This window comes from Chiloscyllium plagiosum, unplaced genomic scaffold, assembly GCF_037043375.1.
Source record: "Chiloscyllium plagiosum isolate Xiang-an unplaced genomic scaffold, Cpla_swu_hap1 HiC_scaffold_14, whole genome shotgun sequence".
In the NCBI taxonomy this organism is placed as follows: Eukaryota; Metazoa; Chordata; class Chondrichthyes; order Orectolobiformes; family Hemiscylliidae; genus Chiloscyllium; species Chiloscyllium plagiosum.
In genome coordinates, this window is record NW_028270152.1 from 125,976,003 (window position 1) to 126,000,885 (window position 24,883).

Sequence of the window (24,883 nt, forward strand, 5' to 3'; positions counted from 1 at the left end):
CTGGGAGGCAACACACAAACCATGAGTGTCTCTCCTCCCCACAGAACCTCCTATCTGTCCCCCTAACTATGGAGTCCCCAGTGACTACTGCTCTGCTCCTCTTCCCCTTTCCCTTCTGAGCAGCAAGGACAGACTCTGTGCCAGAGCCCTCTACCCCACTGCTTTCCCATGGTAAGTCCCGCCCCACCAGTATCCAAAATGGTATACTTATTGTTGAGGGGAATGGCCACAGGGGGATCCCTGCACTGCCTGCCGGTTCCCTTTCCGTCCCCGACTATAAACCATTTGCATTTTTCTTATACCTTAGGAGTGACTACTTCCCTGTAACTCCTCTTAATAACCCCCTTTGCCTCCCGAATGATCCGAAGTTCATCCAACTCAAGCTCCAGTTCCCTAACGCAGTTTTCGAGCAGCTGGAGTTGGGCGAACTTCCCGCAGATGTAGTCTGCAGGGACAATGGTTGTGACCCTTATCTCCCACATTCTGCAGGAGAAACATTCAACCGCCCTAACTTACATTCCCACTATTCTAAATTCCCAAAGAGACTGTTGAAAAAAATAAGGAATAAAAAAAACTCGTTACCTTACCTTACCCCCCAATCTGGCACACAATCAGGCAACACAACCACACAAATATATGAGTTCCCAGAAGTCCTTCGCTCTTCCCTCGTAACTCTCGGCAAATGGAGGCCCAACTCCCGAGGTAAGTCCCTTTTATGCCGGGAAACTCACCCTTCCCGGCAGCCCTCGCTTCCCTCTCCTTCTCTCCTCACCGCTCTGGCAAAATTCATTAAGGACCTCTGGGAGCTCCCGAATGAATGCCTTGCTTCAGTATTCAGTACTGAGAGGTACCTTCATGTTTTTGGGTACAGTGTGAAACAGGCAGATATGCTAGAACAGGAGGATGTGCTGAAAATTTTGAGAATCACAAGGATAGACAAATCTTCTTGGCCAGCTGGGAAATAAACCTAGGATACTATAGGAAGCGAGAGAAGAGATTGCTGTGTGTTTTGCGATGATCTTTGTATCATCACTGTCCACTGGATTCGTGCCAGATCATAGGAGGTTGGCAAAAGTTATTCCCTTGTTCATGTAACATCACAGCTACGAAACTCAGTTCCCCAGCTTGTGAAAGCCAACACACCTTGCGCCTTCTCAACAACTACATCAATTTGCGTGGCAACTTTGTGGATCTGTGGACATGGAACCCAAGATCCATCTATTCCTCTACACTGCCAAGTATCCTGCCTTTAACCCTGTCCTGTGAATTAGAGGCTAATCATTCTTACGCCAGTGATGGACAAAGTATTGGGGAGGATTTGAGAGACACGAGTTATAATTACTTGGAAAACCATAATTTGATTAGAGGCAGTCAGCATGCCTTTGTAAGGAGGAGGTCATGCTTCATAAGTCTTATTGAACTTTTTGAGGATGTGAAAGAAAACACATTGATGAAGGTAGAACAGTGGATGTGGTGTATTTGGATTTTAGCAAGTAATTTGATAAAGTTACCAATTGTAGGTTCATTCAGAAAGTAAGGAGGCATGGGATACAGGGAAATCTGGCTGTCTGGATACAGAATTGGCTGGTCCATAAAAGACAGAGTGTAGTGGTAGATAGAAAGTACTCAGCCTAGAGCTCCGTGACCAATGTGTTATGCAGGGATTGGTTCTGGGAACTCTGCTCTTTGTGACTTTTATAAGAGAGTTGAATGGGAAATTGGGAGGGTGGGTTAGTAAGCTTGCGAACGGAGGTTGGTGGAACTGTGGATAGTGTGGAACTTTGTTGCCCGTTGCAACAAGACATTGAGAGAACTGAGCTGATGAGTGGCAGATCGAGTTAAACCTGAAAAAGTGTGAAGTTATTCACTTTGGAAGGAAAACTTTGCATGCAGAGAACAGGGTTAAAGGCAGGATACTTGGCAGTGTAGAGGAATAGATGGATCTTGGGTTCCATGTCCACAGACCCACAAAGTTGCCACGCAAATTGATGTAGTTGTGGAGAAGGCGCAAGGTGTGTTGGCTTTCACAAGCCGGGGAACTGAGTTTCGTAGCTGTGATGTTATGCTGCAGCTCTGTGAAGTTGAGTACTGTTCTGCATTGACAGCTTGTAAGCAACTGTCATATGACTAGGTAGCAGTCTCAGAATGTACTTGGAAAATTGAAAATATATAACATTTGGCTGTTAAACAGACTCCTTGAGTTTCGGTTGTTCTCTGGACAACTTTTCATATTTAACGAATCTGTTTAAATTATGCCTCAGGATAATAAATCCAACAGATTTTGAATTTATTGTTGTTCCAACATTTAACCAGAGATGATTTGATGTTGAGGGGATAAAGAGGTAGGCGTTATGAAACTTAGACAAGAATAAACTGCCATCGACAGAGACTGCCATGCAAAACATTCTCTCTTAAAATTGTGTTTTTTTTTGCATGCAACACCCTTGCAGTAAAAGACAGAAGACGACCCAGTGAGATCCATAGTGGAAAGGAGGAGGACACTGGAGATGACAGCCGCTGTCTGGTTTCGAAATTAAATGACGTAATTTTAATTTAGTTATTTTTTAAAAGGAACAGTATATTGTTATAGAGGTGGAGGCAGATAACAAACAGTTCAGAGAAAGGGAGCTTAGAGCTGTGAATAGTTATTGTTCAATGTTCACTTTTAGAGTTTAGAAATAAATTGATATTATTTTTCTTTAAATAGTGGAATTTTCGAGTTCTCTATCACTCGTGCTTTCATAGATTATAAGGCAAGGTGAGCTTTTCTGGGTGTTTGGTTTAATTAACAAACGGGTTCATTGCTGTGTCGTAACAGCAAACTTGGAACATTGGTTTCAGTCTGGTCACCTTGTTATAGGAAAGATGTACAAGCTATAGTGAGGGTGCAGAGATATCCTTACAGATCAACAGAAATATTGACACATATCACACGAGTGAATGAAATATTGAGGAAGTCACCACGCTAAAAATAAATACTGGCAGATTCTCTATGTCTGTATAAACGTCAGTGTGTCAGTGTTTGTGGTGTGTCTGTGCTGATGCCTGTATATCTATGTGTGCACGTGCATCAGTGTATTGGGATTTGTCTCTGCGTGTCTGCTTTAGTATCTGTGTTTCTGCACCAGTCACTATGTGTACATGTGTATCTATATTCATATCTTTGTGTATCTGCGTGTCTATGTGGGTATCCGTGTGCCGTGTGCGGATCTGCCAGCCTCTGTGGTGTTTAAAGTGATGCAATGTCCCCCTCTTATCGCCTTCACACTCTACTGCATTGATGGCAGTGGAGGTAGAAAATCCGAAGGGATTCAGTCTAGGAGGTGGGGACAGGGCGGTAGATCATAGCACCATCCAAACTGACAGCACTATCTGCACATGTACACACACACATGCACACACACACGCAATTGGGTATAGGGAGGATCATAATTGTACTGAGGACACTCAGAGTGGCGAATGCTTCTGAGGAGTAATATTTGTGCTGGCTCTGCAATGTGGAAGCGATTTGTCTTTGAAGATTATTCGTTACACAAAGTGTACACCTTAAAGAGTATTTTCACTGCAACTGCAACCAAGCAATTCTGACCAAACCATCTGTAAGGTGATGCGATGAATGTATTACATGTTCTTTAAATTGAAATATTTTATAACTCACCCCTACAAGGTGTAAGTGAGAAAGGATTGAAAAGTCCTGAAACCGACCAGTGGTGGTGGTAATATATCTCGGTATCAGACAAAACTGTTCTGTGCCTCCAGCGATATTTGTAAAACCAAACAGCCGTGCAATGTGAGAGATTAGCAGTATTTGATGTCCTCTGATAGAGAGGAAAAAACTGACACTTGTGCAGTGGCATGGGGAGACCAGCAGAGCGTGGCATTGTATGAATATAACCTTAATAGAGACAGACGTAGAGGTGGAGAAGGGGAGTAGGGGTTTATCTCAATTTCAATGGTATTACCCCCAAACCCACAGAGCCATCATTTCACAGAGATGCACACAAACATACATAGACACATTAAACACACAACACATATACATACAGATATGGACACTTACACACAAACACATGCACACGCCCGCACACAGAAACAGTGTTTTTTAAGATAGAGATAAGTACGTTTTTCATGAATAAGGGAATCAATGGTCAGTTGATGAAGGCAGGTGAATGTGGCTGAGAAACATTTTAACTGTGATCAAACGGCTCAGCAGATCCAAGGGGTTAAATGGCCTAATTCTGTTCCAATTTCCTATTTTGTGAAGGGATTCATTTTGGAAGTCGAATTTGAATGCAGATTACTGGGTCAAGTGCAGGATTCGTAGCAGTGTGGAGGAACAAACGAATCTTGGGGTCCATGTCTGTCGGTGTCTTAGTTGCCACCTAAGTTGATAGGGTTGTGAAGAAGGCGTATATTCTGCTGGCTTTCATTAGCAGCGGGACTCAGTTTAAGAGCCGGGAGATTATGCTAGAGGTCTATAAAACCCTGGTGAGACCACATTTGTGACGTTCTGATCGCCTCATTACAGAAAAGATGTGGAAGCTGTAGACCGGGTGTAGAGGAGATTTACCAGGATGCTGCCTGGACTAGAGGGCTTGTCTTATGAAGAAAGGTTGAGGGAGCTATGGCTTTTCTCATTGGAGTAAAGAAGGATAAGAGGTAACTTGATAGAGCTGAACAAGATGGTTAGAGTGACAGACAGAGTAAATAGCCAAAGACTTCTTCCCAGGGTAGAAATGGTTGTCACGAGGGGAGCATAATTTTAAGGTGTTTGGAGAAAGGTTTTGGAAGATGTCAAAGGCAGTGAGACACCAGCCCCCTCCCCCTCCCCACAAACCGGGTCCCTGGTCCTGTGACACAGCCGTGCTAACCACTGTGACACCATGCCCCCTCCACCTCCCGCAAAACTGGGTCCCTGGTACTGAGAGACAGCCGTGCTCACCACTGAGACATCATGCCCCCTCCCCCTCCCCCAAAACCGGGTCCCTGGTCCTGTGACACAGCCGTGCTAACCACTGAGACATCATGCCCCCTCCACCTCCCCCAAAACTGGGTCCCTGGTCCTGTGACACAGCCGTGCTTACCACTCAGACACCATGCCCCCCCCCTCCCCCACCCCCAATTAGGGACCCTGGTACTGTGAGACAGCCGTGCTAACCACTGAGACACCATGCCCGCTCCCCCGCCCCCCCAAACCGGGTCCCTGGTACTGTGAGACTGCTGTGCTAACCACTGAGACGCCATGTCCCAATTCCTCACCCCCAACACTCAACCCGGGTCCCCGATACTATGACACAGCCGTGCTAACCCCTGACACACCATGCCCCCACTCCCCCTCCCCGCCAAACCGTGCCCATGGTACTGTGACACAGCCGTGCTAACCACTGAGTGGAGCATAATTTTAAGGTGTTTGGAGAAAGGTTTTGGAAGATGTCAAAGGCAGTGAGACACCAGCCCCCTCCCCCTCCCCACAAACCGGGTCCCTGGTACTGAGAGACAGCCGTGCTAACCACTGAGACACCATTTCCCCCTCCCACTCCCCCCCAAACAGTGTCCCTGGTACTGTGAGACAGCCGTGCTCACCACTGAGACACCAGCCCTCCTCCCCCTCCCCACAAACCGGGTCCCTGGTACTGTGAGACAGTATGTTGACAGGCCAACGAAGGGAAAGGACATTTTGGATTTAGTGCTCGGCAATGAGCTGAGGCAGGTGTCAGATCTTGTGGTGGGAGAGCAATTTGGTGATAGTGAGCACAACTGCCTCATATTCTATATAGCCATGGAGAAGGAGAGAAGCAGGCACAATGGGAGGATATTTAGTTGGGGAAAAGAAAACTATGATACTATCAGACTGCGTTGTGAAGCATGGACTGGGAGCAATTGTTCCATGGAAAGGGCACTATAGACATGTCGAGACGGTTTAAGGAACAGTTGTTGCGAGTGATGCACAAATGTGTTCCTTTGAGACAGGCAAGAAGGGGTAAGATAAAGGAACCTTGGATGACGAGAGCGGAGGAGCTTTTCGTCAAAAGAAAGAAGGCAGCTTACATAAGGTGGAGGAAGCAAGGGTCTTGCTCAGCTCTAGATGATTACAGGCAGGCGAGGAAGGAGCTCAAAAATGGCCTGAGGAGAGCCAGGAGGGGGCAGGAAAAAGGCTTGGCAGGAAGGATTAGGGAGAATCTAAAGGCATTTTGCACATATCTGAGGAATAAGAGAATGATCAAAGAAAGAGTAGGGCCGATCAGGGATAGCATAGAGAACTTGTGTATAAAGTCTGAGGAGGTATGGGAAGCCCTAAATGAGTTTTTTTGCTTCTGTCTTTACGAAAGAAAAGGACCTTGTAGTGAATGAAACCATTGAGGAGCAGGTAATCATGCAGCAACAGATCGATTGAGAACGCGGATGTGTTGAAAATTTTGACAAACATTAATATTAACAAGTCGCCAGGGCCAGACCAGACTTGTCATCGGCTGCTATGGGAAGCGAGAAATGTGATTGCTTCACCACTTGCGAAGATCTTTGCATCCTCGCTCTCCACTGGATTCGTACCAGAGGACTGGAGGGAGACAAATGTAATTCCTCTCTTCAAGAAAGGAAATAGGGTAATCCCCGGAAATTACAGACCAGTCAGTCTCACGTCTGTCATCTGCAAGGTGTTAGAAAGGATTCTGAGGGATAGGATTTATGACCATCTAGAACAGCATGGCTTGATTAAAGGCAGTTCAGCACGGCTTTGTGAGGGGCAGGTCATGCCTCACAAATCGTATTGAGTTCTTTGAGGATGTTACTAGACAAGTTGATGAGGGTCGAGCTCATGTTGTGTATCTGGACTTCAGTTAGGCATTTGATAAGGTTCCCCATGGTAGGCTCGTTCAGAAGGTCAGGAGGAATTGGATACAGGAAAATTTAGCTGTCTGGATACAGAATTGGCTGGTCGACAGAAGACAGCGAGTGGTAGTGAAAGGGAAATATTCTGCCTGGAAGTGAGTGGTGAGTGGTGTTCCACAGGGCTCTGTTCTTGGGCCTCTACTCTTTGTAATTTTTATAAATGACTTGGATGAGGAGATTGAAGGATGGGTCAGCAAGTTTGCAGAGGACACAAAGGTTGGATGTATCATTGCCAGTATACAGGACTGTTGTAGGCTGCAGCATGACATTGCCAGGATGCAGAGATGGGCTGAGAGGTGGTAGATGGAATTCAAACTGGATAAATGCGAGGTGATGCATTTTGCAAGATCGAACTTGAAAGTTGAGTACAGGATTAAAGGCAGGATTCTTGGCAGGATGGAGGAACAGCGGGATCTTGGTGTGCAGGTACATAGATCCCTTAAAATTTCCACCCAGGTGGACAGGGTTGTTAAGAAATCATATGGTGTTTTGGCTTTCATTAACAGGGGGATTGAGTTTAAGAGCCGTGGAATCTTGTTGCAGCTCTATAAAACTTTGGTTAGACCGCACTTGGAATACTGTGTCCAGTTCTGGTCGCCCTACTATAGGGAAGATGTGGATGCTTTGGAGAAGGTTCAGAGGAGGTTAACCAAGATGCTGCCTGGACTGGAGGGCTTATCTTACGAAGAGAGGTTGACTGAGCTCGGACTTTTTTCATTGGAGAAAAGAAGGAAGAGAGGGGACCTAATTGAAGTGTACAAGATAATGAAAGGCATAGATAGAGTCGATAGTCAGAAACCGTTTCCCAGGGCAGCAATTGTTAACACGAGGGGTCACAGTTTTAAGCTGTTTGGCGGAAAGTATAGAGCAGATGTCAGATGTGGGTTCTTTACGCAGAGAGTTGTGAGAGCATGGAATGCATTGCCAGCAGCAGTTGTGGAAGCGAGGTCATTGGGGATATTTAATAGACTGCTGGACATGCATATGGTCACAGAAATTTGAGAGTTCGTACATTAGGTGTACCTCACATGAGGATCAATGGTCGGTACAACATCGTGGGCTGAAGGGTCTGTTCTGTGCTGTACTGTTCTATGTTCTATTTTCTAAACAGTAAACAGTGACAAAACGCCACAGATGAGTCAGGATCTGGAGGTAGAAACAGAGGCAGCATATTGAGTCTGATACGATCCTCTTCTGAAAAACTCATATTGGAATCAAAAAGTTAATTGTGTTTCTCTCTGTTCAGAACCTGCAAATGTTTTCCTGCGCTTTCAACTTAATTACTCTTCTGGACAGTGGATATTTGTCTGATCTGAAAGGGAACAGCGAAGCTGCCATTTCTGTTGACGCTCAAGAACTTGGTTATGGTTTTTGAATGAAAAATGAAAAACTATGTGCCTGACCGCTCCCCAAGTACCGATAGTTTATTGCCATTGTCATAATGCATTATGAAAATGTTGAACTTGGTGGTCATGACATCACATGATCAATCCTCTGAAAGTAACTGATTGAAGTACTGATCCCAATTGTTAACAATGTCTTATCATGCTCCTGATGTCACTGGCATCGTACTCATCCAGCAAGATCTTACCTTTCCAAGAGTTTCCATATATCTATGAAAACGTAAAATATCTTTGTATTTTAACAAGACATATTCATCCAGGGTTTTGGAGGCACTAGCAAGGGTAGAGTTTATTTGTCATCCCCAATGGCTCTGGAATAAGTGACACAGACTTGCCCTGTTTTACCTCTTCAATCCAAAGTGATGCAGATCCAGACAGAGCTGTTTGTAGGGGCATTCCAAGATTTTTAACAAATACTTGTGAAGGATCAGCAAATTAGTCCCCAGTCAGGATGACATGCAACTTGGAAGATACCTTTCAGAGACTGATTTTTCTCTTGTTCCCATTCCCAGTGCAGAATGTTCTCTAATTCCCATTAATCACAGTTTTGTTCAGGGTCCTTGATTCCACCTTCAGTCAAGTCCTGCTTCGATTGAAAGGGAAGTCACTCTGATCTCACCTCAAACTACACGGGCTGATCAGTTGGGAGAATAAGGAACGAAATTCAAGAACACTGTTTGTTTGAACAATGTCCTTGCAATATTCAAAAGAAAATTGATGCATGGTCTTCCTTAATGCATTATTTCAACATGGCATCACTTTTCAAACAATATTCTGAACGGTGGGTATTTGTTCTTTTAATTTGCTTCCAATTCAGTGTAAACATGAGAATGTGAATTGATCTTCTATAGTGTGTTTATAATCAAGAATTTAATTCAATCTTTATCATCATTGCGCTAGCTCTTTGAAACAAAAATAATGAATGAGCCTGTGTCCATCCTGCAGATGAAAAAGTTCTTTCAGCTCTGACTATTGCAGCGAATGTTGTAAAGAATAAGCTGCAGGCCCACGTAAAATGAAAATGCTGCAGGGCAAGGTGCCAAACGCTAGTCGAAGGTTAATTATGCCCAAGCATTATGAATAATACATGCAGACGGGCGGAGTATCAAAGCAGAATTCAGCTCCATGTCTAAAATACTGTTTGTGGCTCCCTCACAAAATACCTCAACTGATTCACGGTGTAAATTCACCAAAATAGGAAAAACAAGAGACTGGAATTCCCAATTCTGCAACCACATCGGTAGAACAAGAAGAAAATCAAGGTTTGTTTCTGAAATTCATAAATTGTGATGATAAGAATGTGGTATATGTAGTTGGGGGGGGGGGGGGGGGATGTTAGAGGATGATAAACAATGTTGTAGATGACACAATGATTATCCAGGTGGGTCACAGTGAGCAGGAACGTGTTGGTTACAGGAGGGTACAAACAGATTTTCAGATGGCCAGATCAATGACTGATAAAAGATAACACTGAAATATGTGAGATGCTGCACTTTGGAAGATGTAACAAGACAAGGGAGAACACAAACCATGAAGATAGGTTAGATTTGCTTTTGGAGCAGAGAAAGGTGACGGATCAACCTGACAGAGGTGTATTATAGCATGAGAGGTTTAGGATGAGTGAACAGACAACAACTATTCCCCGTAGTCAAAGGGTCAAAAACAATGGGAAATATGTTTGAAGTCAAAGAGAATATACTAACAGAGGATTTGTGAAATCTGTTTCGAATCCAGAGCATGATATGTGTCAAAAATGCATTGCCTGGGAGGATGGTTCAGGCAGGTAACCTCACAAACATTATAAAACACTTGTATCAGCACTGGGTGGTGCAGACTCGACGGGCCTTGTTTTTATTACATGATTCCATATGGTGGCAGCCATGAAATGTCTGATATATTCTTATGCAGCAACCAATTGGACTTGATTTGTTCCAACGAACTGTGCTCAGTATGTGGTGAGATTACAAACAAGCATCATCCCATGGAGTATCAACACTTACTCAACCTAGGACAGCCCAGCCATCTCTGAAATCATCCCGGATAATTCACATGCTCAGTGTAAGAATCGTCCAACACAGCATCAACATTATTCCAGCTGTTTGACACCATTATTTTAAGTTCACCAATAACATAGAAACAGACTTCGCTTCATGTAAGGTTGTTATTTCTCTGAAGACAAATAAATTCCTTCCCACATATTCGTATTGACAAAGAGTCTGTTATCCTGCGAGTTGTTCCTCACCAGTAATATTTACTCCCAGTTAAACCAGCACATGAGATGCACTGCTGGCACTCCCTCCCAACAGCCACTTGGATGGACCAACATCAACTGGACTGGAACTTCCCAAGTGCAATTAATGCTGGTCTGGCTCCATTAACATCCCAAATGAACTAAAATGACAATCCGATTTTCTAATAATTATTAAACAACAAGGGCATTTTGTTGATCTGAAGATTTGTCGCTGTCTTTAAAATTGTGAGAACTGTGTTATTTTATTTTCAGTATCTAAAGACAACAGAAATGTAAAACCTAGCATCAGGAGTCAGGAATCAAAACAACTCCATCATGTGATAAGGTCGTGGATGATCTGATTGTGACCTCAATCTCACATTCCTCATTTGCCCTTACAATGTTCGTGCATCATTCTTAGTCAAGAATCTGCCTGTCTCTGCCTGAGGAATATTCAATGCCTTATCCTCCATCGCTATCTGGGAAGAGAATTGTACAAAGACACAACACTCTGAGAGGATGACACCAAATCACCATCTTCTTAACAGAGACATTTTTCTATTTTACTCTCCATCCACTCATGGAAATCTCTCACACAAGCTGAAATATTGTTTTAGAATTCAACTTGAAAGACTACTTGGAATATTTTGAGGTTAAGCAAGACCACATGTTGTTCGCCTAAACCCCAGCAGGTCCAGAGCCATTCATTTCAAGATTTCCTCCTGAAATGAACGCTCCTCCCAGGAGTCAGCTGAGTGAATCTTCTCTGGATTGCATTTCATATCATTGTGGCCATCGCTCTCTCGATGTGGTTACACCACTACATTGTAAATCTGTACAAAATCGTCCCAACTTTTAAATGTTTCAGAAAGTTTCAACATTTTTCTTACCTCCCGAAAACCTTGATGTACACGTACATTTTTTATTTTGTAACCCAAGTGCCTGGTTCCTCTGTGCCTAAAGCCTTTCTCTCCACTGAAATAAGACATTACGTTTCCATTCATCCCGCCAATATCTTTTAGCACAGACACATTTGTCCTACTATGTTCCATACACCAATACTTGCCTGTTCACTTGACCCACCTTAATCTCCTTATAGACTCATGTCCTCTTCATATCTTCCTTCTCGAACAGTTTCAAGTTTTTTTTTAGATCAGTTACAGTGTGAAGACAGGCCCTTCGGCCCAAAACGTCCACACCGACCCGCCGAAGCGCAACTCAACCAGACCCATTCCCCTACATTTACCCCTTCACCTAACACTACGGGCAATTTAGCATGGCCAATTCACCTAACCTGCACATTTTTGGACTGTGGGAGGAAACCGGAGCACCAGGAGGAAACCCACGCTGAAGTTTGTATTCTTCCGTAATAAAGACAGAATATTTGGCCAAAGAAATACACTGTGGCCATATTGCAAAGTAATTGACAATGAAATATTGTTACTTCATGTCTAAACTATAAATTTGAGACAATGCTAAAGTGTTTTGCAGTCGCATCACTCAGTTCCATTACCTAAAATAGAGTCAGATGGTGCGGAATGTGTCTGGGTAGAATTGAGGAACCATAAAGGTGAAAACCCGTAGTTGGAGTTATGTACAGGTCGACAAATCATAGTCATAAGCTGGGGCGCATGATAGACGAGGAGATAGAAACGATATGTAGAAAAGGCAAAGTTACAGTGACTGGGGGGATTTCAATATGCAGGTGGACTGGGAAAATCAGTGGTCGTGGTTTGCTAGGAAAGGAATTTGTGGAATGTCTACAAGATGGCTTTTTGGAGCAGCTTATGGTGCAGGCAACAAAGGAACAGGCAATACTGGATTTAGACCTGTGCAGTGAGGCAGACTTGATAAGGAAGCTTAAGGTGAAGGAACCTTCGGAGGCAGTGATCTTACTATGATTGAACCTACTCTTCAATTTTAGAGGGAGAACGTAGAATCGGAGTTAATATTACAGCTAACTAAAGACACCTTCAAAGACACAAGGGAGGAGCTGGATAGAATTGACTGGGAGAGGAGCCGAGCAGGAAAGACAGTGGAACAATAATGGCGGGAGTTTCTCAGAGCAAGTTTGGAGTCACAGCAGAGATTTATCCCGAGGTAAAAGATGCATTGCACAGCGAGATGGAGGCAACAATGGATGACTGGGACAGGCATGGCTAGGGTAAAAGGAAAATAGAAAGTAGATAACATAGCAAATAGCAGTGCGAAACCAGAAGATTTGGAAGCTTCAAAGATGAACAGATGGCAACAAAATAAGAAATAAGGACGGAGAAGATTAAATATAAGGTTAAGCTATCCAGTGATATAAAGGACAACTGTAAGAGTTTCTTTAGACATATAAAAGACAAAAGAGAAGCAGAAGTGGATATTGGGGCACTGGAAAATGACGCTGGAGAGATAGTCGTGTGGAACAAATAATAGATGAGAAACTGAATAACTATTACGAGAGTGGGCAAAGAAGTGGCAGATGGAGTACAACTTGGGAAAGTGCGAGATGATGCACATTAGTAGGAATAATACAGGCATAGACTACTTTGTAAGTGGAGAGAAAAATCAGAAGGCTGAAGTACAAAGAGAGTTGCGAGTTCCAGTTCAGGATTGTCTCTAGATAAACTTGTAGGTTGAGTCAGCAATTAGGAAGGTGTTGTATCTGGTGCACAGTGTGATTGAAATCTTATATTCAGCAAAAGAACAGAGTTAACTCTTACAAACAATAGTTGTTTATTGATCACAATTAATATATAACAATAAAACGTATTATAACGCAATGATAAACGTGACACATTATCTTATGCTTTACCTTAACTTTGGATGATCACAAACCACCCCACGAGAAGTTGACCGGGCTCGACTTGCTGATGTCTTCTTGTTCTTCTGATGATCTTGGAGGTGTCTTCTCTTTCCCTGGTTATTCTCCAGTTACTGCACTGTGTGGGGATTTGTGGTGATTCTTATCCTTCCAAGTCTTCACACCCTTTTTGGAAGGTAAGGAGGATCTGTCAATGGAATGATCAGGTTCATTTACCCTGATCAATCAGACTCAACCATGGGTTGGCTCAAGGGCAACATTCCATTGTCCCATTCAGGTCCAACTTCAGGTGAGTATTACAGGATCTGGTGGTCCTGGTAGTTTCAGGTTTGTTTGCAAACCGTCTGTGAGTATCTGCAGCCTGTCTGTATTCTGCACCATGTGGATTAGCACAGAGACTTTAGTCAAAGCTGGGGTCGATTTCACAGCATGCTTTAATAATTGTTCATTTTTGTAACTCCATGGTAAATTTATTATTGCCCGTTGTAAGATTATTCTTTCAGGTGGCCCGTCCGGTCAGAAAGGCCTTCAGCCTGAGAGTGGTGAATCTATAATAAAGATGGCAGTTTCCTTACCTAAAGGACATTAGTGAACCAGGTGGGTTTTTCTTGGCAATCGATTCATAACCACTATCAGTCTCTTAATTCCAGATTTGAATTCAAGCTCCCCTACTTGCTGTGGCAGGATTTGGACCCAGGTCACCAGAACATTATCTGGGTTTATCACATAAGAATTCAGTGATAACACCATGAGGCCACTGACTTGCACAATCCTCCATAGCGTGACTATCGTGTGCAGTATGACATGCACTAGGATTAGCCTTCATGTTATCCTTGACTTCCTTATCAAGATATGGATGATTTTTTTGTCCTGTTATGCAACTCCTGTTCGGCCTTCAGTATCTCCCTAATTATTTGCCAAATTTCTTCATCTGCCTGCCTTTGACTATTCTTTTCTCCCACCTCCACCCACCCCCCAGTCCACCCAGGCCAAATCCTTCCTTAGGCTAGTATAATTACCATTGCCTAACACTAAAACTCTCATGTATGACTCAGTCTTCACTCTTTCAATATGAATGTGAAACTCCAGCATGTTGTGTTTACTCCTTCCAAGTCAAAGCTCATCCACCAATCCTTTCTTGTTACATAATATCAAATCTAAATTAGCCCATTCTCTGGTTGGTTCCATGCCATCCTGCTCTCAGAAATAATCTCTCATACACTCCATGAATTTTTATTCGAGGATATCACTGTCAAGTTGATTAATTGAGTCAATTTGCATGTTCAAAACACCCATAGTTAAAATTGTGCCCCTGTTACAAGCCCTCACAATATTCTATCTCAGAAGTACTTTGGGGGGACAGTGGCTGAAAATTCCTCTTCCCAAGATGTTTCTTCTCTTGCTTTTTATTTGCACCGAGACGGATTTCAAATATTTTTTGGCACAAAACAATTTGAAAAGGTCTGAGTTCCCACTCGCACGAACAAATGTTTATTTTCTTTACATGAACCACATTTCACAGTTAATATTGAGGAATTAAGAGGGCTAAAAGTGGTCATGAGATAACTTTAGCAAACAGGGTTGAGGAAAATCCCAAAGACTACGTTTCATATATAAGCAACAAGAGGGTAACTCGAGAACTATTTGGCCCACACAAGACAAAGGAAGAAAGTTATGCATGGAGTCAGAGAAAATGGGTGAGATTCTTAGCGAATACTTTGCATCTGTATTCACCAAGGAGAGGGACATGATGGATGTTGAGGTTAGGGATAGATCTTTGCATACTCTGGGTCAAGTCAACATAAAGAGGGCGGAAGTGTTGGATATTCTAAAAGGTAGAAATGTAGACAAACTCCCAGGTCTGGATGAGATCTACCACAGGTTACTGAGGGATGTGAGCGAGGAAATAACTGGGGCTTTAACAAATATCTTTGCAGGACCCTTGTACATGGGTGAGGTCTCGGAGGACTGGAGCATTGCTAATGCTGTCTCCTTGCTTAAGAAGGATAGCGGGAATTATCCAGGTATTTATAGACTGGCGAGCCTCAGATCAGTGGTAGGGAAGCTTCTGGAGAAGATACTGAGGGACTTGAGTAAGGTGTTTTATTAGGTTCTCCAGAGTAGGCTGATGGAGAAGGTGATGCCGTATGGGGTCCAGAATGTTTTATCTAGAAGGATAGAGAACTGGCTGGCCAACAGGAGACAGAGAGTAGTAGTGGAAGGGGATTTCTCAAAATGGAGACCTATGACCAGTGGTATGCAACCGCGATCTGCGCTGGGACCACTGTTGTTTGAGATATATGTCAATGATTTGGAGGAAGGTATCGGTTGCCTGAATAGCAAGTTTGCAGATGACATCAAGATTGGTGGAGTAGCAGATAGTGAAGGGGAATGTCAGAGAATGCAGCAGAATATAGATAGTTTGGAGAGATGGGCACAGAAATGGCAGATGGAGTTCAGACTGTGCAAATGTGAGGCAATGCATTTTGGAAGATCCAGTTCAAGAGCAATAATACAGGAAACGGGAAAGTCTTGGGGAAAATTGATATTTCGTGAGACCTGGGTCCGTTGTTTCCTGAAGGTGGCAACGCAGGTCAGTAAACTGGTCAAGGCAAAATAAGGCATGCTTTCCTTCATTGGATCAGCTGTTGAGTCCAAACGTTGGCAGGTCATGTTACAGTTGCACAGGACTTTGGTTTCACCGCATTTGAAATACTGCATATATTTCTGGTCACCACGTTACCAAAAGGATGTGGATGCTTTGAATACAGTGCAGAGTAGGTTCACCAGGGTGTTGCCTGGTATGGAGGGTGCTGGTTATGAAGAAAGATCGAGTAGATTAGGACTATATTAATTATAAAGACAAAGGGTGAGGGGGACCTGATTGAGGTCTACAAAATCAAGAGAGATATAGACAGGGTGGATAGCAAGAAGCTTTTTCCCCAGATTTTGGAACTCAATTACGAGGAGTCATGGGTTCAAAGTGAGAAGGGAAGGGTTTAGGGTAGATATATGTGGGAAGTTCTTTCCACATATGGTGGTGACAGCCTGGAAAGTGTTACCAGCAGAGGAGATCGCGGCAAGTAGAATAGCGTTATCTAAGATGTATCTGACAGATACATGAATGGGCAGGGAGCAGAGGGATACATTCTCTTAGAAAATAGGTGGCACGTTTAGAAAATAGGAGGATCTGGATCAGCACAGTCTTGGAGGGCCAAAGGGTCTGTTCCTGTGTTGGAATGTTCTTTGTTCTTGATCAATCATTCTAAAAATAGCAAGCTTTCAACTTATTGTATGCTACAATTTAATGATATAAACCATTTATTTGACAGTACATATCAAATTATTGTCATTTCTAAATTACAGTCACAGAGTCAAAGAGATGTACAGCATGGAAACAGTTCCTTCGGTCCAACCTGTCCATGCCGACCAGATAACACAACCCAATCTAGTCGCACCTGCCAGCACTCAGCCCATATCCCTCTCAATCCTTTCTATTCATATACCTATCCAGACACCATCTAAATGTTGCAATTGTACTAACTTCCACCACTTCCTCTAGCAGCTCATTCCATACACAAACCACCCTCTGTGTGAAAAGGTTGCACCTTGCATCTCATTTATATTTTTCCTTTGCAACCTAACTCTATGCCCTCTAGTTCTGACTCCCCCACACCAGGGAAATGACCTTGTGTCTCTCCCCATTCATGGCCCTCATGATTTTATAAACCTCTTTTAGGTCACGCCTCAGTCTCCAAAGTTCCAGGGAAAATAGCCATAGCCTATTCAACCACCAGCGATAGCTCAAACCCCCCAACCTTGGCAACATCCTTGTAAATCTTCTTAGAACACTTTCAAGATTCACAACATCCTACCGATATGAAGGGGAACAGAATTGCACGCAATATTCCAATGGTCGCCTAACCAATGTCCTGTACAGCTGCAACATGACCTCGCAATTCCTGTACTCAATGCTCTGACCAATTAAGGAAAACATACAAAATGCCTTCTTCACTAACCTACCTACCTGTTCCTCTACATTCAAGAAACAATGAACCTGCACACCACGGTCTCTTTGTTCAGCAAAATTCCATTGGACCTCACCATTTAGAGTATTAGCCCTGCTAAGATTTGCTTTCCCAAAATGCAGCATCTCACATTTATCTAAATTAAACTCCATCTGCCACTCCTCAGCCCATTGGCCCATATGATCAAGATCCTCTTGTAATCTGAGGTAACCTTCTGCGCTGTCCACTACACCTCCAATTTTTGTGTCATCAGCAAATTTGCTAACTATACCTCTTATACTCACATGCAAATCATTTACATAAATGACAAAAAGTAGTGGACCCAACACTGATTCTTTGACATTCCACTGGTCACATGCCTCCAATCTGAAAAAACAACACTCCACCACCAGCCTCTGTCTTCTACTTTTAGCTAGTTCTGTATCCAAGTGGCTAGTTCTCCCTGTACTCCAATGAAATCTAACCTTGCTAACCAGTCTCCCATGGGGAACCATATCGAATGCCTTACTGAAGTCCATATATATCACGTCCACCGCTCTGCTCTCATCAATCCTCTTCGTTACTTCTGCAAAAACTTCAATCAAGTTAGTGAGACATCATTTTCCACACACGAAGCCATGTTGACTATCCCTAATCAGTCTTTGCCTTTCCAAATACATGTTGATCCTGTCCCTCAGGATTCCCTGCAACAACATGCCCTCCACTGACGTCAGTCTCATTGGTCTATAGTTCCCTGACTTGTCCGTTCCACTTTTCTTAAACACTGGCACCACGTTCGCCAATTTCCAGACTTCTGGCACCTCACTTGTGGCTATCAATGGTACAAGTATCTCTGCAAGAGTCCCAGCAATCAGTTCTCTAGCTTCCCACAGAGTTCTAGGCTACACCTGATCGATCGCGTCCTGGGGATTTATTCATGCATTTATGCATTTCAAGACATCAGCACTTCCTCCTCTGTAATATGAACATTTTTTAAGATGTCACCATCTATTTCTCTGTATATCTACCTCGCCCATGTCCTTCTCCTGAGTAAACACTGATACAAAATAGCATTTAGTATCTCCCCTAACTCCTGCAGCTCCACACAAAGGCTGTCTTGCTGAACTTTGAGAGCTCTATTCTCTCCCTATTTATCCTTTTGTCCTCAATGTATTTGTAAAGTCATTTTGGATTCTCCCTAAATCTATTTTCCAAAACCATCTCATGTCCCCTTTTTGATTTCCTGACTTCCCTCTCTCGTATACTCCTCCTGCCTTTATACTCTTGTAAGGATTCACTCGACCTATCCTGCCTGTACATGTCATATGCTTCCTCTTTTTTCTTAACCAGGCCCTCAATTTCTTTAGTCATTCAGTACTCTCTAGAGCTGAAAATGTGTTGCTTGAAAAGCGCAGCAGGTCAGGCAGCATCCAGGGAACAGGAGAATCGACGTTTCGGGCACAAGCCCTTCTTCAGGATGAGGAAGGTTTGTCCAGCAGGCTAAGATAAAAGGTAGGGAGGAGGGACTTGGGGGAGGGGCGTCGGAAATGTGATAGGTGGAAAGAGGTCAAGGTGAGGGTGATAGGTCAGACTGGGGTGGGGGTGGATAGGTCAGGAAGAAGATTGCAGGTTAGGAAGGCGGTGCTGAATTCGATGGATTTGACTGAGACCAGGTGGGGGGGAGAGGAAATGAGGAAACTGGTGAAATCCGAGTTCACCACTTGCAGAGGGTTTCAGAGAACACCTCTGGGACACCCGGACCAACCAACCCAACCACCCTGTGGCTCAACACTTCAACTCCCCCTCCCACTCCACCAAGGATATGCAGGTCGTTGGACTACTCCATCGCCAGACCACAACAACACGACGGTTGGAGGAAGAGCGCCTCATCTTCCGCCTAGGAACCCTCCAACCACAAGGGATGAACTCGGATTTCACCCTGCCCTCCACTGGTATAAGACTGACTGTTCTATCATTCCCAGGGTTATCCCTATTCCCTTCCCTGAACAAGAGGATAACATTTGCCACCCCCCAAACATCTGGCACTACTCCAGTGAACAGTGAAGACGCATACGTATTACCAAAATCACACCAATCTCTTCCATCACTTCCTGGAGTAACCTTGTGTATACCCCATCTGGCCCAGGGGATTTATCCATCCTTTTGTTTGTACTTCAATCAGTCTGTATTTCCCCTCAACCTGTCTACACGCTGTCCAACCAATTGATTGACTGCTTTCGTTTTCAGTGCTATATACAGTGCTGCCTTGCAGAGCAAGTATGGTTCCCAACGTCCTGCAAATCACTGAATCAAAAAGAAAGGAATGCATCAATGCTTTCCTGATAAAGAGCTCATGCCCGAACTATCGACTATCCTGCTCCTCGGAAGCTGCCTGACATGCTGTGCTTTTCCAATACCACACTTTTCAACTCTGATCTCCATCAACTGCAGTCCTCACATTCTCCATTACTGTGTTCTTTCCCCTTTGCACACTGAGGGGGGGAATTAACCATCAGAACCTCATTGTATGTGGAGCTGACTGCTCAGTTCTGGAAAGTTGCACTTGATGAATACATTCTTTTTTAAAAAAAATACAATTCAACAAATATTCATTCAGTCCCAGAGTTACAATTTTGGTTCATGGTTTGGGCAGCCTGATAACAAATAGTGAATGATTGAGGAACTCCGATACACAGAGTATTCCAGGTGTTATATTCCAGCTTAACATTAATGCTGGGAGTATTATCAGACAGACTGTTGTGACAATGGCATGTGTCGACATGTGGAGATGGAATATTTTTGCCACCACAGAGACGTGTTTGAGGGAGGTCAGGGCTAACAACTCAGTATTCTGTTGTACTTGAATTATAGTCAGGACAAGAGAGGGTGTTAAAGAGGAGGTGGTGTTGCATTATTAATTAATGAACAGTTACTGCAGTAAGGAGAGACAATATGTGTCTTTAAATGAGGATTTATGGGTCGAGGTGAGGTTCCAAACGATGACAGGCACGCTGCTGGGGATATTTTATAGAGCCCCAGAAAGATGAAAATGCAGGAGCAAATATATAACCAATTCACTGAGGTGCGTAAAAACCAATTCACTGAGGTCTGAAGGAAACCAGGCTGGAGATGTTACAGAGATAAGAAAGCAAAGCTGGAGATGTTACACGGAGAGAGGAACGCAAGGCTGGAGATGTTACAGAGACAGAGGATAGCAAGGCCAGATATGTTACAGAGAGATAGGAAAACAGTGTTGGAGATGTTACAGAGAGAGGAAAGCAAGGCTGGAGGTGTTACAGAGAGAGGAAAGCAAGGCAGGCGGTGTTACAGAGAGAGGAAAGCAAGGCAGGAGGAGCTACAGAGAGAGGAAAGCAAGACTGGAGATGTTACAGGGAGAGAGGAAAGCAAGGCTGGAGATGTTACAGAGAGAGGAAAGCAAGGCTGGAGGTGTTACAGAGAGAGGAAAACAAGGCAGGAGGTGTTACAGAGAGAGGAAAGCAAGGCAGGAGGAGCTACAGAGAGAGGAAAGCAAGGCAGGAGATGTTACAGGGAGAGAGGAAAGCAAGGCTGGAGATGTTACAGAGAGAGGAAAGCAAGGCTGGAGATGTTACAGATAGAGAGGAAAGTAAAGCTGGAGATGTTACAGTGATAGGAAAGCAAGGCTGGAGATGTTACAGAGAGAGGAAAGCAAAGCTGGAGATGTTACAGAAAGAGGAAAGCATGGCTGGAGATGTTACAGAGAGAGGAAAGCAAGGCTGGAGAGGTTACAGTGATAGGAAAGCAAGGCTGGAGATGTTATAGATAGAGAGGAAAGCAAGGCTGGAGATGTTACAGAGACAGAGGATAGCAAGGCCAGATATGTTACAGAGAGATAGGAAAACAGTGTTGGAGATGTTACAGAGAGAGGAAAGCAAGGCTGGAGGTGTTACAGAGGGAGGAAAGCAAGGCAGGAGGTGTTACAGAGAGAGGAAAGCAAGGCAGGAGGAGCTACAGAGAGAGGAAAGCAAGACTGGAGATGTTACAGGGAGAGAGGAAAGCAAGGCTGGAGATGTTACAGAGAGAGGAAAGCAAGGCTGGAGGTGTTACAGAGAGAGGAAAGCAAGGCAGGAGGTGTTACAGAGAGAGGAAAGCAAGGCAGGAGGAGCTACAGAGAGAGGAAAGCAAGGCAGGAGATGTTACAGGGAGAGAGGAAAGCAAAGCTGGAGATGTTACAGAGAGAGGAAAGCAAGGCTGGAGATGTTACAGAGATAGGAAAGCAAGGCTGGAGATGTTATAGATAGAGAGGAAAGCAAGGCTGGAGATGTTGCAAAGAGAGGAAAGCAAGGCTGTAGATGTTACAGCGATAGGAAAGCAAGGCTGGAGATGTTACAGGGAGAGAGGAAAGCAAGGCTGGAGATGTTGCATAGAGAGGAAAGCAAGGCTGTAGATGTTACAGCGATAGGAAAGCAAGGCTGGAGATGTTACAGTGATAGGAAAGCAAGGCTGGAGATGTTACAGAGAGAGAGGATAGCAAGGCCAAAGATGTTACAGAGAGAGAGCAAAGCAAGTTTGGAGATGTTACAGAGAGAGGAAAGTTAGGTTGGAAATGTTACAGAAATGCAAAAGCAAGGCTGGAGATGTTACAGAGATGCGAAAGCAAGACTGGAGGTGTTACAGAGGTAGGAAAGCAAGGATGGAGATGTTACAGAGAGAGGAAAGCAAGGCTGGAGATGTTACAGAGAGAGGAAAGCAAGGCTAGATATGTTACAGAGATGCGAAAGCAAGGCTGGAGATGTTACAGTGATAGGAAAGCAAGGCTGGAGATGTTACAGAAAAATAGGAAAGCAAGGCTGGAGATGTTCCAGAGATAGGAACGCAAGGCTGGAGATGTTACAGAGGTAGGAAAGCAAGGCTGGAGATGTTACAGATAAATAGGAAAGCAAGGCTGGAGATGTTACAGATAAATAGGAAAGCAAGGCTGGAGATGTTACAGAGATAGGAAAGCAAGGCTAGAGATGTTACAGAGATCGGAAAGCAAGTCTGGAGATGTTACGGAGGTAGGAAAGCAAGGCTGGAGATGTTACAGAGATGCGAAAGCAAGGCTGGAGATGTTACAGAGGTAGGAAAGCAAGGCTGGAGACGTTACAGAGAGAGGAAAGCAAGGCTGGAGATGTTACAGAGATAGGAGAGCAAGGCTGGAGATGTTGCAGAGGTAGGAAAGCAAGGCTGGAGATGTTATCGAGAGAGAGGAAAGCAAGGCTGGAGATGTTACAGAGATAGGAAAGCAAGGCTAGAGATGTTACAGAGATCGGAAAGCAAGTCTGGAGATGTTACGGAGATGCGAAAGCAAGGCTGGAGATGTTACAGAGGTAGGAAAGCAAGGCTGGAGGTGGTCGCGAGATTGCGTGGCCTGTGCATGCAAGAACATGTTATTGAGATATTTTATAATTCATTCACAGGGTATAGGGGGAGGTGTAGCAGCTGGATATTAGAGAGTTAGGGTGGGGTGCAGGGACTGGCGGAATTTACAGTGAGAGGTGGGGCTGGAGTATGAGATAAAGATTGTGGAGATACGGAGGGTTACTGAGATACCAATGGATGTGGCGGCTGGAAGAGATGACAGGGAAAGATACAGAGATACACGTAGATACTTTAAAAACTGAATTATGCACTGTCTTAGTAGAGAAAATATTGTAGAATTATGTGGAATCGACAAGGCACTTGGAGGAACTGAAGGAGGGAGACCTTGGACTGTCAAATCACAAGAGTCATAGAGTGGGTGTCATACAGCACAAAAGAGGCCCTTCACTTGATAGTGACAAAAATTAAAAGCACTGCAGACACTGGAATTCCCTCCTTCCTAATGTCTGGGGACGAGGGCGAGATGTGGCAAAGGCATTCAACAGACTCCTCAAGCAACAATGTGACATAACGAAACCTCATGGTGTCAGATCAAACACTGAAATGGAAACCTCCTGATGACTCCACTGCCTGAGCTGGTGGGTCAGTGTCCCTCTACATTCAACAACACTTGGAGGACGCACTGACAGAGTGAATGAGCTGGGGAATGTATACTGGGTGGACCATTTCAAACCCCACCACCAAGAGGGGCTCAGCAGCAGCATTGCTGATCGAGACGGTCGGGTCCAAAAGGACATAGCTGCTGGACTGGGGCTGCACCGAATCAGGAGGGAGCGACTGACAGGCAGAAACATACTTGATCTCATCCGCACCAAACTACCGGCTGCAGACACATTGATCGAGGACCATATTGGGAATGGTGACAGGGCATACAGTATTTCTACAGAGAAAGTCCCACTTTTACATTGTCAATAGTGCGTGTGCGTGTGTGTGTACACACATGCATGAGCGCACGTGAGAAATATTATCACCATGCTAAATGGTAAAGATTTCAAAGAGATCTAGAACCCAGCACTGGCCTGTGTGAGTTGATTCTGGTCGTTACCAACAGCAGCAGAATTGTACTTTAGCACAATTTTCACTGTCACTGCCTGGCATATGCTCCACTTAACCGTGACCATCAGGCCTGGGGTTAAACCCGTGTTCTATGAGGAACACAGGAGGACCGGTCAAGAGCAGCACCAGGTATACCTCACAATGAAGTGACGTTACCAAACAGGATCACTTACTCACCAAGTAGCGTAAACAGCCAGTGACAGACAGATCTAACCAACAAATCATACCTAATTTTTGCAATCCTGACGCATGCAATCAGCGTGAATTGTGTGGTCAATCAAACAACTCACTGGAAGGGTAGGATCCACAAATATCACCCTCCTCAACGATGAAAGGGCCCAGTAAAACAATAGAAAAGCTAAGGCTGAAACATTCACAAAAATGTTCAGACCAAAGTGTCGATGGGATGATCTATTTTAGTCTTCTCCAGATGGCAGTCATCAGCCAAGTCTATTCACTGTGCGTGGTAACTCCAAACGGCTGATGGGATGGGGAATGCAAAGTCTGTGGGCCCTGAGAACATTCCATTCAAGCTTTTCCTGCTGGGATACAGCGCTGGCACCTACCTGACAATGTGGGAAACTATCAGGGTGTGTCTTGTACGCACACAGACAAAACATCAGACAATCAATGACTACCACATTGCTCTAATTCCCAACATTGATAAAGTGATGGAAGATGTCATCTACAGTGGGATCAAGCAGCACTGCCTCAACACCAACCTGCTCGCTGAAGCTCAGTTTGGGCTCTCATCCCTTGGGCACATTGAAGCCTTGGTTTAACGATGTACAACAAGAGAACACACAGCTGAATTCTCGAGTTGAGGTGACAGGGAGTGCACTTAACATCATCATAACTGCATTTGACCAAGTGTCATATCCTGGATTAACAGCAAAATTGGAGCAAATAGGAATCGTCTGCACTGGCTGAAGTTATACCTGGTACAAAGGACGGTGGCTGGGGTTGGTGGGGAGAAGCCATCTCAGCTCCGCCGCAGGTCCCCAGGGGAGGGGTTTCCGAGTAAACCTGTAGACCAGAAATGGAAAGGCAGGGCACCATACACCAACAGGATGATAGGGTTGTTCCC